Source organism: Haemaphysalis longicornis, unplaced genomic scaffold, assembly GCF_048455015.1.
Source record: "Haemaphysalis longicornis isolate Haplotype H1 unplaced genomic scaffold, Haemaphysalis longicornis Haplotype H1 scaffold_11, whole genome shotgun sequence".
NCBI classification, from domain to species: domain Eukaryota; kingdom Metazoa; phylum Arthropoda; class Arachnida; order Ixodida; family Ixodidae; genus Haemaphysalis; species Haemaphysalis longicornis.
In genome coordinates, this window is record NW_027526214.1 from 47,206,788 (window position 1) to 47,214,750 (window position 7,963).

Sequence of the window (7,963 nt, forward strand, 5' to 3'; positions counted from 1 at the left end):
TGCCATTGAGATACAGCGGGCAGGGCCATGACATCACCAAAGATGGCCTGACGAACCTTTGACGCTGAACGCTGTTGGAGACGGGAAACCAAAGGGTGCGAGTCATGCTGCGTAGTCAGGCGCAGGTAATGAGCGGCGCACCTCTTGCACGCGCAAAGCATTTACGGATGGTTCGCTTGCTTCCGCTAGAACCATGGTTCCAAACGTTGGCTTGGGCACTCCGAAGCAGAGACGGAGGCCTCTGGTTACCAATGCTTGCAGTCGTTGTTCTTGACGATTTGACTGGCCATGCAGAAAAGGTATAGAATAGGCAACGGCCTGACGGACAAGTGCAGCATGCAGTCGAAGCATAGCATCGGACGAACAACCCATCGGGTGCCTGTGAGGTAACGCAAAACGTGGACTACACGTGATGCCATTTCCTGCAGTAAATTCATATGTCGGCAGCATGTGAGCGATGTGTCATTGTATATCCCAAGAAACTTGTGACATTTTTCTCGAGGTATTTCCTGACCACCCATGGTGAGCCTTAATCCACGCAACTTCTTTCGCGTGAAAGCAAGTACGCCGGATTTTGTTGCAGAGACATCCATTCCTCGCGCACGTAGAAACTTCTCAATGCTGTCAATGCCAGCTTGGAGGTCAGCTTGAATCAACAAGTAACAAGCACCGCTGCACCAAATGCAAATGTCATGAGCGTAGATGCTTACGTGCAGCTGTGGGGAAAGCAACGCTGGCAACTTCGCCATTACAACATTAAACATCAGCGGACTTAGCACGCTTCCCTGAGGAGCCCCTTGTTTTGCTGCATGCTGTTGGCTGTCTTCTTGACTGGTGCACATATACACTCTTCTGTTGTTCAAGAAGTTCTCAATCCAACGAAGTATTTTGCCACGAATTCCCATTTCGACAAGGCCTTCAATATAGTGGTAATGACTTGCGGTGTCGAATGTTCGACTAATATCAAGAAAAGAAGCTAATTTGTAGACTAGCGGTGAAAGAACGTGCAGAAACTGCGTTCAGTTTATATGCCTACACTGGAAGCTGCATTTGTGAGTCTGACTATTTGTATTCTTAGGGTCATAGGAACTTACCACAAAGGTAGGATGCCAGTGCTATGTTTTCGGAATGCTCGGAAGAGGCATTTAGTCGTGTAAACTCCGAACAGAAACGAGCCTTGATAAGCCTAATCTCTTGATAATAAGCCTAAGCCTTGATAAGCCTAATTTGTAAAAAATCAAAGCATCAGCAAAAAATTTGTGGACAGTAAGGAGACAAAACGTGACTCCGCACGACCGCCCCGATTTCCATAAATATGATAGGTGTCTTCACAAACTTGTCATTCGAAATAGGACGCAAAAAAATATAGTTACAGGAAAACATATCTTCCTTTTCTGCCAAAAAATACCAAAATCTGCACCGTCACAGGGAAACTTATGGTATATCTAACGCCGGAATGTATAAAAGTAAAAGCGTGGAGACGACAAATAGAGAATGTAAGAAACTCACAATAACTTGAGATGCAATCTGCACGTCCCTTGCAAAAGTCACCTGAAAATCGAAGCAGCAAAACTTACAGTATACGCGAGACTGCCCAACAACGCAATAAAAACATTGCGGCCCTCAGAATGAAATGCGAACGCTGAGGGAACAGCAGAGCTGGTGGTTTTTTGTAGCTGTACCTTGGCTCTTTTTAACTCTACTCCTGCCTTAAAAGTAACGTCATTAAAAGTTTAGGGAATCTTGCCCTCATGCACCATATTTAAATGGCGAAGCTTGGGTAGGTGAGCACTGCAGGACACATAGTTTTAGTATGCTTGTTATTTTGCCTGGATGCGGTTCTTGCAATCGTCTTCATATGCATCGAAGCGGCAGCCGTCTTCCTGCCACCGAGTGGTGGATGGAAAGGCCTCATCAGCATTGCAGATTTCCACCAACTCTTCGTCATCCACTCGAGGCAGCGGTGGCGTTACAGGGAAGATGACTAGTGAATAATTATCACACTGAAGCCATGTCTTTATATATCCATAATGGTTTATCAAGAATACGGCGTCCACGGCAGCCTCTGCCATGGGAGTGGCTTTTAAGGGCGAAGCTCCTCTTGCTCGGGCCATGTCAAAGCCCCTACACGGCACAATAATAAAAATTGTGGCAAGATCCCCCTAGGGATTGGCCAACCAAAGATTGGTCGAAGAGGTCAAAACGTTCAACGCGTTTCTTGCTACCCAACAAGGAGGATAGGAAGCAGAAGAGGTTGTCGTCCATCGCCTGCGGGGCTATGCAAAACAAGACGCTCTGCAGAGGGCGACGGCCAATGTGGCTAAAATGTCACACACCGAATTTGCCAACTCACCCATGGAGATTGTGATCAACGCAAAGAAGCCCTACATAATCACCACAAACATCGACGTCATCAACGGGCTTGTCAACGGAGCGGTGGAAAGCTTGACGTGTCGAGTCTTTATACGATGTGTGGGCGAATGTTTCACGGTTTTACCGATAAGCATTTTGTCGTCGTCCGTCCCATCATCATTCACTTTTTTGAAATGGCGGGATTCTTTTGTTGTTAGCTCTAGGACTTGTGGTTCTTTAATTGCGTCCTAACGCTGGAAGACAGTGCTGAACTTCTGTTTTACTAACGCCACTGCGCGAGCCATGAACTGGGGAGTCTTCGCGAGGCACGCGTTCTGGAGCGCGCCCTATAGCTCGCTCTTCGTGGTTTTCGCCATTTTTCGCTAAAATCACTGCGCGTGCCGAGGACCCTCGGTGGATGGCATGAGTCAGGCTCTCAGGACCAATCGAAATGTTCTTTAATTTTTCTGTCAACGGCGAAAGTACTGCCCGTAACAACCACTCCGGTGTTAAAGAAGAAGTTTCTTCCTTAAAATGAAGCTAATAAAACCTTATAAGCCTCTCCTGATGTTTAAAATTCAATCTGGCAAAGTTCGATATTGCCCTTCAACCTATCTAAAGCCTGAAGCCAATGCAAGGGGTACAGGTCCAATGTAAAATCTACGCGCTCGGACTCCGGTGAGAGCGCAACCGAATCGGCGCCGGTAAAATACCCTGTGAGACGGAGGATCGATTCCGACCGCCAGAAGCATATTTTCTTTAAACCTGGCTGCGGGTGGTATCCCGCTGCTAACCTTTTATGCCTCGAGCCTTTCGTTTGGCCTGTGGTTAGGTTGACGACCTCGTGGCATGTCTGCGAAACAAATACGGGTTCCTCTCTGCCTCCTTTATTTCTTAATGTGAGCACTCCCAACAAATGCTCGTGAACCCTCACCATTCTTGGCATAGCATTTAATTTCTGTCCACTTTTCCAAGCGGAACTTTTGGTTAGGGACCTACCCGTGCATTTGAACAACTCAGTGCATAAATACGGGAATACTCAAGCGTCAAGGAAAAAAACGTAGTTCAAATAGGCAATGTGGGTTTTGTGTCTTACTATGGAAAAGTTAATTGGCGTATTCATGGGCTGTTGTGGCCGTTACTACACCAGAGTGGCCAATCCTGCTCTGGTGAGGAAGTGCGTTACCGGCAGTGGTCGCCGGGGTCAGGCCACATCCCAAGCCCTTTTGTGCTATTCCATCAATACGCGGATTCTACTTTTTTTATTCCGGTGGGAATTATCCGGCACCGGGAATCAAAACACGGTCCTTCTGCACGCGAACCAGATTGCTTACCTCTACGCCACCGCTGCACAATAAACTAAAGGGCACTAAAGGGCTCTAGGGCAAAAGAACTCAAGGGCAATAAATGGTATGACATAGGGCTTAGTGAGGTTAGGAGGACAGGTGAAGCCTTTGCGGTGCTGAAAAATGGAGAACTCCTATGTTACAGAGGTCTAGAGGACAGAAGAGAGTTGGGAGTGGGATTGCTAGTCACTAAAAGCATAGCTGGCAACATAGTATAATACTATAGCATTAACGAAACGGCAGGAGGTCTTCAAATTACGCTCAATAGGAGGTGCAAGCTCAAGGGGGCACAGGGCTACACGCCCACATCCAGCCACGAGGAACAGGTAGTGAAACGCTTCTATGAAGATGTGGAATCGGCAATAGATAATGTAAACAAATTACACCCATCTCCCCGAGGAGAACCATGAGTAGGATACGGAACGTTATGGGGTCTCCGTTCGCGTTGCCGTTATCTTTGTTAGCCAAATTTGTTGGAAATGTAGTGAACACCGTAATGCTCATATACCCTACTCATGGTTCCCTTCGGGGAGATGGGTGTAATTTCCCTATTGCATGCGTATATACGCGAGTTAGACGAGATTGAAGTGGTATCTAAAGGTCTCAATTTAGGTTTGCACGTCTTCTTACTTTGGGTATGACAGCATTATAGTCGCTGAAGTGGACAGTCAGTGGATCTCGTAGGAGCGGTTGTATGCAGTCGAAGCCGTTGCAGTTGGTAAAGACAAGAACCATACGCGTTCCGTGGATTGTAGGTGGGTGTAATTGCTGTTAGTGTTTGCGCTGATGCTCTCAATGAATGGCGTCAGCACACTCACACATCCTGCTTCATCTAAGAATCCCGGAGTCAAGCGCAAGCACAACCGGAGTTGTTGTTGTTGTTTTAAGTGCGAATGCACTTCTTAAGCGAGCCTGAATCGTCCGCCCCCGTAGTCCGCATAGCAACAGCTGTGGGGGCGCGCGCTCCTCGTCTTCCTCCTCGTCTTCCCTAGCAACGGGGGGAGATGGGCGCGCGCTACTCTCCTCCTCCTCTCTCCGCTCAGTGACTGCGGGTGTTGGGCGCCTCCTCTCCACTTCGGGCGGGAGAGCTCTCGCTCGCGTAGCGGGCGCTCCGCATTCCGACGCGTGAGGGCGCTCGTGTAGCCCTCGCCGTAACGGCGGGCGCTACTCTCCTCCTCCTCTCTCCGTTCAGTGACTGCGGGTGTTGGGCGCCTCCTCTCCACTCCAAGATCACGATATCCACCGTAATCGCGCAATCAACAACCGTGCATTCGCACTTACACACTCTCCCCCTCGGGGAAGTGCGAGGGAATTTTGTTGTTGATGTTCCTCTTCTGTGACACTTACCCACGTGGAGGATTGGCCAAGAAATGGTGGTGTGCGGACGCCGGACCACCGCCGACGCCGCGGGACATCCCCCCGAGCATAAGACGATCCGCATCTAAAACACAGTATACTGTAGGTATGAGAGACTTCAATGATAAAGTAGGCAAGAGTCAGGCTGGAGACAAAGCAGTTGGGCACTATGGTCTGGGCTGAAGAAATAGCAGGGGGGATCTACTAGTTGATATTGGGGAACGGAAAACCTACGCATAATGAATACCTTCTAATGTACACAGCAAAGCCGCAAGTAGACGTGCAGGAGCCCGAATGGGGACCATAAAAAAGAAATAGACTTCATAATATGCAATAACCCTGGCGTCGTGAAGGATGTGGAAGTGCTTGGAAGGGTACGGTGTAGTGCCATCAAACACAATGATTTCAGTATTTAAACAATAATTGCCTTTCAATACAGCAGCGAAAGCAATTATGTCCAACTTCCTGTCGACATAAATACAATGGAAATCGCGCGTTGTATAAAGAACTCTCGCAAGTATGCGTTAGACACAGTGCACATTCACACGGGCTCGCAGACCCATTGCCGACAACTTCTCTGCAACCAACAAAATACACAGAAATGCCTCAAAAATACTAAACATGGTCCTCGCTACATTCTAAACGTGCTACAAGAGGACCTGGATTGGGTATTTAGGCCCCACCTAAACCAGGGCGCACACGCACTCTCCCTGGCGTTAAACCATCAGGCGCCTGAGCATGCACAGCAACCGTGAAATGAAAAAGCAGTTGACACCAGACACCTGCTATGGACAACCATTCAAAACTGAGAAGTACCCAGCACTACACAAAACACTCACGTGCCGAGAACCCCTGGGTTTACTAAGGCAGATTCATACAAACTTGATACCCACTGTGCAGCTCACGCACCGATTCAATCCATTACCAGGTCCCCAGGTATTCCGAGCTGCGGTGACAACCCCAGCATTTATCATACTCTCTAACTGGAAGGTCACACCGAACCCCAAACATCACCCATATCCAATGCTACACTTCCTTCAGGCTGGCCGACTCCAGTGCGGAAGCGCAAAGGGCATTGATTGAATGCGGAGATATGGTCCAATTGAATATCTCGAGAGCTCCTCAAAAAGGGTTACTTTTACTTAATATAATAATGTTTCTTCCTTCTTCTTCTTCACTACATCACTCGTGACAAAATGAGAACATAGCGACATCCTTCCCGCAGCGCATTGACCAAAACCAATTAAGCGAGAGATACAAGAATTATATAAGTTAAACAATGAAAAATATAACATTTAAAATTTTATCGTAAACAAGCAGGACAGAAAAAGTAGAATAATGAACGCTTGAATAAACGCAACATTTAAAATGGCATCTTGCGGATTTTGAAACTCCCAAAGTCATTATTGGCCTCATCAAAAGATATTTCTTTCAAGAGGTCCCTTTCTTTTGAGATGATGGATGAGGAATTGAGCTTCATCTGCGCGAGAGTGGATCGCAAGCAGTATTTAATCAAATACAGTTCTCAAAAGGAACGTTAGGAATGGTTAGGTAACCCCTAAGAGCAATGGAGACATTTGGAAAAACGCATACAATGTCTTTTTCCTCTAACATTTTCAGCAGACTGCTCACTCGAGTATCATGGCAGCTGAAACTCTCCAATTATGAAAGAACCCGACTAGTTCAGGTGGAGAAGTCCAGTCGAGATCGCCTTTGGAAGCTTCCACTAATCCACTAGCTTGGTTAATTTGATGGACATCACCAGAAGTTTTCATGAGAAGCGCTAAAAACCGGAATATCTTGTAGCATTTGGTGTACGCAGATTTTCTGGCCTGTAATGCTGTGCTCAGGTTGTCGATAATTACATTGAACGTCTCTATTTTGAAGTTTTTGCTGCCACATGTCCTTTCGTCTTCCGTTGAAATAAATCTAGTGCGTTGACACTAATAACTTTTATTTACACTCAATGTATTTGCCCTTTCCTCAAAAGCTCCAAATCGGGATCGCAGGGACCTTGACAGTTGACTTAGAGATTGTGGGGTTCAACGTGCCGACGCAACGCAGACGATGAGGCGCGCCGTAGTGGAGGGCTCCGCAATAATTTTGAGCACCTGGACATCTTTAACGTGCGCAGAACACACACACACACACACACACACACACACACACACACACACACACACACACACACACACACACACACACACGCAGAACACACACACAAACATTAGTTAAAGTCGGACCGTGATGCTTAGCTCCCGAACTTTTGAAAAAAAAAGTTACAAATAATAAGGTGGGGCCACTTTGGGCTGCTCGCTCGTACACGTGCCGCACTGCCACGGTTTAGTCGGGTTCCCTGGATAAATTGAGGTTAAGGCCATGGTCGTTGGTTTTCGATGCCAACCTGAGTAACACGCACGCTCAGCATTTTTTTTTCAAATGGTCGAGTGGGGCCCCTGAAAGTTGGGGGCCCGGGGCTGCAGCCGCCATAGCCCCCCCACCGCCCCATAATGGGGTCCTGGGTAGAAAGTACTACTCGTGCGGCGGAGCCTTGACCGGGGGGTGACGAAAATCACCTGGGCGTTCCGTGAGACGACTCCAAAGGGTACGCTTCTGTATGCCTCGGCCGAGTAAGGCTACGTAGATGTTGGTGAACATTGTTGGTGCTGGCGTGGGCACTTATTGAGTTTCCAGAACAGTTACCTGTGGCCGGATTGTCCTAGCGGAAAAGGTGTTTTTGATTCGCTTCGACAACTACTGCAACAAGAAGTATTTGATTGTGGTTTGCGGCCCAGATAGACAGTGCAGCAACAACGGTGTATGCGTGTGCCGAGTAAGGCTAGGTAGATAGTTGGGAAAATTCTTGGTGCCTGCGTGGGCACTTTCCAGTTTCTAGAACAGTGACCTGT